The following is a 13367-nucleotide window of genomic DNA, read 5'->3' on the forward strand; positions in this document are numbered from 1 at the left end:
TTCTTGGGAGGTAACCCATGCATTCAACAACGAGAAGATGGAACTTCCACTCCAAACCCAGATTTGCACTTCTAAACCCTTCTCTTTGCTGCTTTATTTTATCATGCTTAGTTGTTTGTTATTTGTTGCTTTTGTGTGAGTCTTTGTGTGAAACATTAAGGACAATGTTTGATTGAAGTGTGGGGGGGTAAACAAGTGTATTTATGCAAATTCGTGGGATTCTATCGCCTATCACTTGTAATGTTGTTTCTCACTCTTTGTAAGTGTTTTTAGTGCATTTTGAGCTGTTTTAGTGTGTTTTGAAGTAAATGTCCGAAAATTTGAAAAAAAATGGAAAAAAGTGTTTTAAAAAAGCCAAAAAGAGTTGTTTTTGTGTGTTTGTTTGCGTCTTAGGGTACCTTCCAACACAGTGATTAGGATTTGGTTTTTAATGCATGACTGTTAAAGAGAGTTACAAACATGGATGGAAGTTTGATTTGCTCTTTGATTTATGCTTGGTTGTAGTTATAGTTTACAAATTCACAATTAATCACAAAGGATAAAATCAGTTTTTGTAACATGCTTGAAGAAAGGAACTCAAACAAACGCTACATCCCTGAGAGACTTGAGCCTGAACATTTATTTGGAAAGTTATTAATCTGTGCATTCTTGTTTTCTAAAGTAGTTGCATGATCTCATTATTCTTTGCTTGGTTGCTACTTAGAATGCGTTTCATCACTATAGTTCCAAATACTAGAACTCATACCCGCTTCATTCAAAGCATGAAATTGATTAGCATAACAAATAGCAAGATGAAGTTGTTTAGTAGGCACCACCATAGCCAAATAGCCGAATCCACCCTTGTCATTTGTATTGTAGGATTAGCCCTTTGAGCCTTATTTAGCCTATTTTCTTTGTTAACCACATCCCCCTTACCTAGCCTAGAATAGGACTTTCCATACCCTTGTTCTTGAAGTATAGTGGAGCATGACAAGTGTGGGGGAAGGGATTTTTGTGTGTATGCCTGTGCCAAAGTCTTAAAGGAGGCACGGGAAAAAGGAAAAAAAAAAAAGAAAAAAAAAATGTGAAAAAGAGAAAGAAGGCGAAAAGAAAAAAAAGAGGAGTTGAAAATAAGTAAGAATGAACTCACAAGTGTTGATTGTTGAAGAAAGTGTCCAAAAAGTTTGAATTTGACCCTAAGTATTGCATGAATATCCCCTTGTGTTTAAAATGTAGTTTTCTGCATTCTAAAGCGAATTCTAAGTGCCTAATTCATTACTTTGCTCACTACTTTAAAAACGTTTGTTTCCTCTACCTTTCCTTGTTAGCCAATACCTTAGCCCCGTTACAACCTTTAGACTTCTATCTTGATTGTTATGTGTTTCAATATGTGGAGTTTAAAATTGGTTTGAGCATATGGTATCCCTGGTTCTCACGTCTAAGTAGTAGCATTCCATTCATGAGATCATATACATGTTAATAATTCCGGAAATTGCCTTCTTTGTTATGACATATGTGAGCATTCGTCTAGATGTTTACATCCATCTTCTCACATTCAGAAAATCTGTGTGAAAATTGAGAGTACATCTAGTAACGAATTGAGCGAATTCTCTAAGGCATGTTACTACATTCAAAATGTTGTTTTAATTGATTAAATGTGAGCTAGTGAATGGTGACTGTGATTAAGTATGCTCGAGGGTAAGGATTGCTTAAATCTATGTGAGTGGTGATCTTTGACGTGTTATGTTTCATTGGAAATCCCTGAGGCAAACGTTGGAAGGTTTAGATTATATGTTTTGTTTCTTTTGTTTGTTTATTTTGCTCGAGGACTAGCAAAAGCTAAGTGTGGGGGAATTTGATAGGAGCATATTTAGGTGACTTAGCTAGCTTATTCTTGTGCTTTGTGTTATTATTTCTTAGTTAATGTAGTATTTCAACTCATTTTCGTGTGTTTGTAGGTCAAAGGGTTAAAGTACCAAGAAAGTGCATTTTGGTGCATTTTGGAGCAGTTTTGGGCACTAAGTGGATAGCTTGTATATGGGCCAACATGGATGGACGAATTTGGAGTTCAAAAGGCTAGAAATCTGATAAGAAGATAAAGAAATTAAACTCAAGACAAAGTGGATAAGGAATTAGCTTAAAAGAGGAAACATTATCCAAAACCTTATCCAACATTATCCAAAACATTATCTTATCTTATCCTATCCTAGCTAATCTTGTTCCACCTTAATCCTAGCTGCAAGTGGACCTAAAAACAGGATTTCTAGAAGCCTTATTTAACCCTAAAAGGGTGCTGCACCCTTCCTCCTTTTATCTCTTCTAGAAAACACAAAATCAGCCACAAAATACCTAGTTTCTAGAAGGCCCAATTTTGGACGAATTTCCTAAACCTTTTTCCTTTTGGATTCTGATTTATAGGGCCTCATTCCTTGTGGATTTGGGTTACTGATAGGAGCATATTTATGCGACTTAAATGGCTTGTTCTCGTACATTTACGTTATGTTTCTTTAGTTATTTTAGTTCTTTATGCTTCTTTTGTGTGTTTTCAGGTTCTAAGGGCAAAGTATGCAAAAGGATGCCTTTTGGAGCCTTTTGGAGCAAATTAGAGATTGGAATGGATATCATATGCTTGGAGCCAAAAGGATGGACGAAATTGAAGACTTGAAGTAGGAAAGTTAAATCCTAAAAAGACCTCATGTTTGAGCATCATTGAAAACTCCTACGCATTTTAGAACACAAAAACAACATTCCTAGCAACCTTAGGACATCGTCGTGTGTTTCCTTGTGTCTCCCTTCCTTGCCATGCAAGGAAGGGCTTTGTTCCCTATTTTAAATACGTAAACACTACCACTTATCATTCACCACATATCATTCATCACTTATCATAATCATTCACTTATCACTTAACATATCATACACTTATCACTTATCACTCATAATCATCTACACATTTCAACCATTTAAACATCCACCTACTTCACCTACAACATCCACCTACTTCACCTACAACAATCACCTACTTCACCTACAACATCCACCTACTTCATCCACCTACTTCACCTACAACATCCACCTACTTCACCTACAACAATCACCTACTTCACCTACAACATCCACCTACTTCACCTACAACATCCACCTACTTCACCTACAAATGACATAGCCATATGTTCCCTCCACTACTCCTATAAATACCCTTGCATTCATTCATTCATGGACATCTCATTTCATACACAACACACCACAAACACATCCCTTTCTCTCTTAGCCGTGAGTCTCCCTTAGAATCCAAAAACCATCTTTCCATTTCCATCACTCCTCACTCCATTCCACACTTCCATTCCCCCAAACCAACTATCCTTAGACCTTATGCTACAATAAAGAGGAAGAGAAGAGGGCCTAAACGTTCATACAATTCAAGTATGAGTTGTTGGAATGTTTAGGTATTTCTTTGATTTCAATGTTTAATTTTAATTCTCTTTGTTTTGTATGAGGAACTAAACCCCCCCCTTAGCTAGGGGGTGATTCGAAATATATGTTTATGCTTGCATTTTGATTTGATTACTTCTAATTGCATTTCATAAGTTGTTGATTCAATTTGTTTAACCGTTTGATTGATAACTTATTTATGTATGTTTATTAAGAATGCGCGCTTAATTTTCATGCATGAATATGACGCTAGAATATAAGTGATTTTCACCTAATCGTTATGAACTTATATTCACAAGTAGTGGAGGTTGCTTATAAACAATCGCGTTAAATGAATTCTTGGCACGAGTTTCATGCTCATCATAGTAACGAATGCCTCGTCAACACTTATAGTTTTCATAATGTTTAATGATCTTTGATTGTATCTTTATTGTGCTGTTCACGTAAAGGACTTTTGGAGAATGTTGCGAATTGCGTTGCGCTAACCCATCCAATTCATTAACTTAAGGAAAACTTGACGGTTAATTTAAGCGGACCTAATTAACCCGGGGTGATGAGTTTCATAATTTATCGAAAGATCAACTGGAAATCTTTTTATTATGCAAGTGTAACATATGTGGAGATGACCCCCTTAGCTATTCTATCATCCATTCATTCCATTTCATCAATTTCATATTTACATTCTGTCTAGTTTATTTAACTTGTTTCGTTATTTCAATTTTCGTATAAACTTAAATCCCCCTTTACTTTAATGTCAATTTAGTTAGAAATCATTTTAGTTTGTGTTTTTAAAAGCATTTTGAGTCTTTGGTTTGTCTTAGTGTTTTAAAGTTTAGTTTTACATTCTTTGAGTCTAGTTTAGTGTTTTATATTGTGTTTTTACGTTTTTGAGTCAAATCCAAGTGATTAACAATCCCTCCTAATCCCCGGTCCAGAACGATTGGTGCGAGATTTATATGCACACAAATTAAACCCTCTTTTCGTCAAATTGTAGTATATGTGCAAGTAGGGATCGTTCTGGACCGGGGATTAGGAGGGATTGTTAATCACTTGGATTTGACTCAAAAACATAAAAACACAATATAAAACACTAAACTAGACTCAAAGAATTCAAAAATACTTTAAAACATAAACTAAACAGATTCTAAGCATTAAAGAACAAGAAAGTAAAGGGGGGTTTAGGTTTTACGAAAATTGAAATAACGAAACAAGTTAATAAACTAGACAGAATGTAAATATGAATGTGATGGAATTGAATGGATGAATGCTAGCTAAGGGGTTCATCTCCATACATGTTATACTTGCATAATAAAACGATTTCCAATTGCATTTCAATAAATCATTAATTCTCAACACTCCAAGTTAATTAGGTCCGCTTAAATTAACCGTCAAGTTTTCCTTAAGTTAATGAATTGGATGATTGCATACGTGATAGGAGCATATTCATGCGACTTAAATAGCTTGTTCTCGTGCATTTACGTTATGTTTCTTTAGTTATTTTAGTACTTTAAGCTATTTTCGTGTGTTTGTAGGTCCAAAGGGCTAAAGGAGCAAAAAGATGCATTTTGGAGACTTTTGGAGCACTTTTGGGCTAAGGACGGATAGCTTATGCTTGAAGCCAAAGTGTTGGACGAAATTGAAGACCTAATTAAAGACCAAAGTGTTGGAACCTTGTTCCCTTTAGTTTTAGGACATTTAAACCTTTCCTTTATCCTTAGCCGTGCATAACATTCCAACATTCCACACTATCACTTATCACACACCACATATCACTTATCACATATCACTTACCACTTATCATTCACCACTTATCATATCATACATTCATTTATCACTTATCATAATCATTCACTTATCACTTAACATATCATACACTTATCACTTATCACTCATAATCATCTACACATTTAAACACATGCACTTCACCTACAACATCCACCTACTTCACCTACAACATCCACCTACTTCACCTACAACATCCACCCACTTCACCTACAACATCCACCTACTTCACCTACAACCTCCACTTACTTCACCAACCTCACACACTTACTTCACCTACAAATGACATAGCCATATGTTCCCTCCACTACTCCTATAAATACCCTTGCATTCATTCATTCAAAACCATCTCCATCTCATTTCATACACAACACACCACAAACACATCCCTTTCTCTCTTAGCCGTGAGTCTCCCTTACAATCCAAACACCATCCTTCCATCTCCACAACTCCTCTTCCATTCCTCCACCACTCCCCAAACCATTCACACCATCAAACTATCCCTAGACCTTGTGCTACAACGAAGAGGAAGATAAGAGGGCCTAAACGTTCATACAATTCAAGTTTGAGTTGTTGGAATGTTTAGGTGTTTCTTTGATTTCAATGTTTAATTTCAATTCTCTTTGTTTGTACGTATGAGGAATGGAAGAGAAGAGTGCCTAAACGTTCATACAATTCAAGTTTGAGTTGTTGGAATGTTTAGGTGTTTCTTTGATTCTCTTTATTTTGTACGTATGAGGTACTAAACCCCCCTTGGCTAGGGGGGGATTTGAAATAAATGTTTATGCTTGCATTTTGATTTGATTACTTCTAATTGCATTTCATAAGTTGTTGATTCAATTTGTTTAACCGTTTGATTGATAACTTATTTATGTATGTTTATTAAGAATGCGCGCTTAATTTTCATGCATGAATATGACGCTAGAATATAAGTGATTTTCACCTAATCGTTATGAACTTATATTAACAAGTAGTGGAGGTTGCTTATAAACAATCGCGTTAAATGAATTCTTGGCACGAGTTTCATGCTCATCATAGTAACGAATGCCTCGTCAACACTTATAGTTTTCATAATGTTTAATGATCTTTGATTGTATCTTTATTGTGCTGTTCACGTAAAGGACTTTTGGAGAATGTTGTGAATTGCGTTGCGCTAACCCATCCAATTCATTAACTTAAGGAAAACTTGACGGTTAATTTAAGCGGACCTAATTAACCCGGGGTGATGAGTTTCATAATTTATTGAAATGCAATTGGAAATCTTTTTATTATGTAAGTGTAACATGTGTGGAGAAGAACCCCTTAGCTATTCTATCATCCATTCATTCCATTTCATCAATTTCGTTTTTATAATCTGTTTTAATTAGAATCTGTCCATTTAGTTTATTTTCGTCCAAACCTCAATCCCCATTTATTTTAAAGTGTTAGATTAGTTAGAAATATTTTTAGTTTGTGTTTATAAGTGTTGTGATTCAATTTGTTAAACAAATTCGTCCAAATTTGTGTTTGTGCTCAAATCTGCCCAGAAAGTGGTTTTTAGGCAGATTTGAGTGTGTTTGTGTTGTTTTGAATCTTTTGGTTTGTTTGAGTGTTTTAAGCATTTAGTTTTGCATTCTTTGAGTCTAGTATAGTATTTTATATTGTGTTTTTACGTTTTTGAGTCAAATCCAAGTGATTAACAATCCCTCCTAATCCCCGGTCCAGAACGATCCCTACTTGCACCTATACTACAATTGATAAAAAGAGGGTTTAATTTGTGCGCGTATAATTCACGCATCAAATTTTGGCGCCGTTGCCGGGGATTAGAAAATTTGCTAATCCCTTGGATTGTTTTATTTTCGTTTGTTTTTATTTTATTCCAGATTCTTATGTTATTTTGTTTCTTGTTCTAGGTAATAGTTTATGACTCGGAGTTCTCATCCGATTCGTGAACGTATCCTGGAGTGATTGGGTTCTTCGTCCGGCTGCAAGAAGTAAAAGAAAGCACTACTTGGGAGGCAACCCAATGCATTTAAAAAAAAAAAAAAAAAAAAAAAAAAAAAAAAGAAACATGGCAGAACGATGGAGGCTTTACAAAGGTTGTTTACTTAAAAACCCACTACGTGGCAAAACTCTTGAAGCGGAAGGCATCGAGACGGAAGGCATCGGGGCAGAAGACATAGGAGCGGAAGGCATCGGAGCTGGAGGCATCGAAGATAGAGCATTCGAGGCCTCAATACTTGGCCAAACGCTGGATGATCCAGGAAAAAGGTGCCTCTGGAGGAAAGACGAAAACCTTTGACGATCACTTTGAATCCGACCTTCAGACTCTTGCAGTTCATCAAGCTTCCTCTTCATGCCCGTCGAATAGTTGTTGGCAAGCACGTGCAAACTTCTATTCTCATGCTTAAGCAGTTTGATCTCCTGCTTAAGACTTTCCACCTCTGCCATCAATGATTCCACCTGACGGGAGCGGGCAAGCAGGCGTTGGCCCATGTTGGACACAGAACTCGCACACTGAACACTAAGTGCGAGGGACTCTTGAACGGCCAACTCATCGGACCGTCCTGACAGCAGCCTACTATCTTTTGGAGTGAGGAGGTTCCTAGCTACTATTGTAGCTGTTGTGGCATCCTGCATCACGGAGTCTTCACCTGTGAGATGACCGTTAGAAGATAAGAAAGAAGGGCGCCATACGTTACCTTGACGCGGCGCGCCCGTATCACTGCTAAGGCTCAATTCCAAGCTAAGGTTCGATGGGTTTGCCATTTTTCAAAAGTGTTCAAAGAGAGGGGCGGATGGAGTTAATTCTCAAAGGGCCGGAGTCGATTTTCAAGAATGGGAATTCTTCAGAGTGTGTTTGTTGTGGTGATCGATAGCTCTATAAAAGCCAAGGCGACGCGTCCACCAATTCGAAAAGCCGGAATTTCCGGCGTAATTTAGGCGACGCGTTCTCTGCTTTTCAGAAGACGCGTTCAACTTTGTCAAAAGATTTCTGACAAAGCTGAAAACACGTAGAGGCCATCATCGCAACTACACATCTTTAGCCGACAAAGCGCAAAGTTCGGCGACGCTTTCTCTGCTTTTCAGAAGACGTGTGCAGCTTTGTCAAAAGGAGCCGCATCTGCACTACCACGTGTCGTTCAGAAAGCGAAGGGGCGTCGTTCAGAAATCGAAGGGGCGCCTGCTCAGAAATCGAAGAGGCGTATTCAAAGATCGAAGAGGCGCCACTATTTCAAAAAGTCGGATTTGTGGGATCAAAACGTTTGTCGACAAGGGTAAAAGGTACCACCACTTGATATTATCTCTATATATGTCGACCTTCGTCTTTTATGGCAGGGCAAACCTGAAGAAAATGCCCAACTCTCTCTCACCTCTGAGGGCGCACTCCCAGCAAAGCCTTTCGAAATACTCAATTCTTTCTTCTTCCCCAAAGATGATACCAGATGCCTGGAGTACATATGACCCAGGAGGAAACGGCGGATTGAAGCATGTGCTGATTCATTCACCGCTTCTTCAAAGCAAAGGTATCTCATATCATCAAGGTCAAAAGCAAAAATATCTCATATCATGCTCTTTCCCTGTCTTTTTCTTTGTCCTTGTTCTTACTTGCATGGCAAAGTAAAAGAAGCAATCAGCCGGCACTTGGAGTCAGTCTACCGATCTGGAGCCAACTGCCTGGAATCTATTCCTGATTGCTTACCTAGCGTTGCTCTCGAGTAGTCATCTTCAACGGTTGATACACTTCTAGAGAAGGGACCACTCCTACAAAGATTGAACAAAGAAACAGATAACAGGAGGAAGCTTAGACCTTCGGGGGAGACCCTAAAAGGAATCCTGCTGCCCAGTTCAAGAGTAGCACAAAGGAAAATCAACGATGGGCGGAAACCAGTTCAAGAGTAAGCCTGTGGAATCACAAAGATCAAAGCCTCAATGCAATCACCAAGGAGAATAGGGAATTTACACTCCATAACCAGATTTGCGTCCCTAAACTCTTCTCTTTGTTAATTACATTATGCCATGTTTAATATGTTTAGTTGCTTTTTGTGTGTTTACTTATGTTTTGTGTGAACCATATGCTTAAAACATTGAGGACAATGTTTGATTTAAGTGTGGGGGGGTAACTAAGTTTATTTAATGCAAATTCGTGGGATTTTATCACCCATAACTTCAAATGTTGTTCCTTGCTGTTTTAAGGTGTTTTTAAGTTGTTTTAGAGTGTTTTAGTGTGTTTTGTTTTATAACTCCGAAAATCACATAAAAATTTGAAAAACTTGTTTTAAAAACCCTAAAAAGAGTGTTTTGAGTCGTTTTTGTGTGTTTGTGTCTTAGGGTACCTTCCAACACAATGATAAGGATTTGGTTTATAATTGCATGACGGTTAGAAAGAGTTATAAACATAGAGAAAAGTTTGATTTACTCTTGGTATATGCTTGGTTATGGTTATAATGTATGACTTCACATGCAATCATAAAAGAAAAATTCGTTTTTGTAACATGCTTGAAGGAAGGAACTCAAACAAACGCTACAACCCTGAGAGACTTGAGCCTATAACGTTCATTGGAGAGTATAATCTGTGATTTCTTGTTTTCTAAAGTCGTTGCATGATCTCATTATTCTTTGCTTGGTTACTACTTAGAAGGCGTTTTATCATATAGTTCCAAATGCTAGAACTCATGCCCATTTCATTCAAAGCATGTTATTGATTTGCATAACACATATTCAAGAAGAAGTTGTGTAGTGACCACCACCATAGCCAAATAGCCTTACTTCCCATACTTCGTATATGTTGTAAGTTTTAACCCCGTTGAGCCTTGTTTAGCTTTTATTCTTTGTTTACCCACATTTTCCTCACCTAGCCTAGTTTAGGACAATCCCCACCCTTGTTCTTAAAAGATAGTGAGCATGACTTAATTGAATTCCTTTTGAGTTACATTATGAAAGAAAATAAGTGTGGGGGAGAGAATGTTTAAGTGTTTATGTTTTGAGATTCAAAAGAAAAGAAAAAGAAAAGAAAAAATAAATAAAAATAAAAAAATAAAAATGAAAGAATAAGTGATTGAAGAAAGGTTCCAAAACACCAATTCTGGTTGTAAATTGTCTAAATTCTCCCTTTTTGTTCAAAAGTTGAGTTTTCATTCAAAAGTGAATTCTAAGTTGATTCAAATGCTTTGCTCACTATTTCTTTCTTTGTTTTCCATATCCCTTCTTTGTTATCCACATACCCCAAGCCCCGTTACAACCCTTGACTTCTATCTTGAGTGTTGTGTATTTCAATTTGTGGAGTTTGAACTTGGTATGAGCTTATGGTATCACTGGTTCTCGCGTCTAAATAGTAGCATTCCATTCATGAGATCATATCTAAACATGCTTATTAACTCCAGAAATTGCTTCCTTTGAAATACATATATGTGAGTGTTTGTTTTTATGATTACATCAATCTTCTCACATATAACTAGTTTAGGGTGTGTAGTCAGAAAATCTGTGTGTAAAACGAGAGCATATCTTGTAAGGATTTGAGCAAATTCTCTAAGGCATGTTACTACATTCAAAACATGGTTTTAAATGCTTAATTGTGAAATAGTATGTGGTGACTATGATTAAGAATGTATTCAAGTGTGAAGATGACTAAAATCTATGAGAATAATGATTTTTAACTTGTCTTGTGCATTGGAAATCCGTGAGACGATTGTTGGAAGGTGTAGGTTGTGTTTTGTTCGTTTTGTCTAGTTTCGTGTTCTTTTGTTTTGTTTTGCTCGAGGACTAGCAAAAGATAAGTGTGGGGGTATTTGATAGGAGCATATTCATGCGACTTAAATAGCTTGTTCTCGTGCATTTACGTTATGTTTCTTTAGTTATTTTAGTACTTTAAGCTATTTTCGTGTGTTTGTAGGTCCAAAGGGCTAAAGGAGCAAAAAGATGCATTTTGGAGACTTTTGGAGCACTTTTGGGCTAAGGACGGATAGCTTATGCTTGAAGCCAAAGTGTTGGACGAAATTGAAGACCTAATTAAAGACCAAAGTGTTGGAACCTTGTTCCCTTTAGTTTTAGGACATTTAAACCTTTCCTTTATCCTTAGCCGTGCATAACATTCCAACATTCCACACTATCACTTATCACACACCACATATCACTTATTGATGCGAGAATTATACGCACACAAATTAAACCCTCTTTTTGTGAATTGTAGTATAAGTATAAGTAGGGATCGTTCTGGACCGGGGATTAGGAGGGATTGCAAATCTCTTGGAAACTGACTCAAAAACGTAAAATAAAGTTTAAAACACTATACTAGACTCAAAGAATGCAAAACTAAACTTTAAATCACTAAGACAAACCAAAGACTCAAAATGCTTTAAAACATAAACTAAATTGAACAATAAGGAAAAAGGGGGGAAGAGTTTTGATTTGACGAAAATTGAAATAACAAAACAAGTTAATAAACTAAGCAGAATGTAAATGTGAATATGGATGATGGAATAAATGGAATGAAGGCTAGCTAAGGGGTTCTTCTCCGCACATGTTATACTTGCATACAAGATTGATTCTCAGTTGGTCTTTCGATAAATTATGAAACTCAACACTCCGGGTTAATTAGGTCCGCTTAAATTAACCGTCAAGTTTTCCTTAAGTTAATGAATTGGATGGGTTTGCGCAACGCAATTCACAACATTCTCCAAAAGTCATTTACGTGAACAACACAATAAAGATACAATCAAAGATCATTAAGCATTATGAAAACTATAAGTGTTGACGAGGCCTTCGTTACTATGGAATACGCATGAAACTAGTGCCAAGAATTCATTTAACGCGATTGTTTATAAGCAACCTCCACTACTTGTGAATATAAGTTCATAACGATTAGGTGAAATTCACTTATATTCTAGCGTCATATTTATGCATGAAAATTAAGCGCGCATTCTTAATAAACATTCATAAATAAATTATCAATCAAACGGTTAAACACATTGAATCCACAACTTATGAAATTCCAACGAAAGTTAATCAATTCATATTGCAAATATAACCATAGTTTCGAATCACCCCCTAGCTAAAGGGGGGTTTATTTCCTCATAACTTTGAAATTAAAGAAACACCTAAACATTCCAACAACTCAAACTTGAATTGTATGAACGTTTAGGCACTCTTCTCTTCCATTCCTCATACGTACAAAACAAAGAGAATTGAATTTAAACTTTGAAATCAAAGAAACACCTAAACATTCCAACAACTCAAACTTGAATTGTATGAACGTTTAGGCACTCTTCTCTTCCTCGTTGTTGTAGCACAAGGTCTAAGGTGAGGTTTGGGGGATTATGGAAATGGATGAGGAGTGGTGTAGAAGTGGAAGGGAAATGGAAAAATGGTGTTTGGATTATAAGGGGAGAGATGGGAAGCTCACGGCTAAGGAAGGGAGAATGTGTTTGTAATGTGTTGTGTATGAAAATGAGATGTCCATGAATGAATGAATGCAAGGGTATTTATAGGAGTAGTGGAGGGAACATATGGCTATGTCATTTGTAGGTGAAGTAGGTGGATGTTGTAAGTGAAGTGGGTGGATGTTGTAGGTGAAGTGGGTGGATGTTGTAGGTGAAGTGGGTGGATGTTGTAGGTGAAGTGGGTGGATGTTGTAGGTGAAGTAGGTGGATGTTGTAGGTGAAGTGGATGTTGTAGGTGAAGTAGGTGGATGATATGTTAAGTGATAAGTGATAAGTGATATGATATGTGGTTATGATATGATAAGTGGTTAAGTGGTGATGATAAGTGATAAGTGATTAAGTGATATGATATGTGGTGATGATAAGTGATAAGTGCATGTGGGTTAACTAATGAAGGAAATGCATGTGCAATGACAATGTGTTAGAATGGATGTGTGTTATGCATGGCATGATTGGGATTAGGAAAGGTTTAAATGTCCTAAAACTAAAGAGAACAAGGTTCCAACACTTTGGCTCCAATTAGGTCTTCAATTTCGTCCAACACTTTGGCTTCAAGCATAAGCTATCCGTCCTTAGCCCAAAAGTGCTCCAAAAGTCTCCAAAATGCATCTTTTTGCTCCTTTAGCCCTTTGGACCTACAAACACACGAAAATAGCTTAAAGTACTAAAATAACTAAAGAAACATAACGTAAATGTACGAGAACAAGCCATTTAAGTCGCATAAATATGCTCCTATCAAATACCCCCACACTTAGCTTT

The sequence above is a fragment of the Pyrus communis genome, chromosome 3 (assembly GCF_041283825.1).
Source record: "Pyrus communis isolate YQ-2024b chromosome 3, ASM4128382v1, whole genome shotgun sequence".
Lineage (NCBI taxonomy): Eukaryota > Viridiplantae > Streptophyta > Magnoliopsida > Rosales > Rosaceae > Pyrus > Pyrus communis.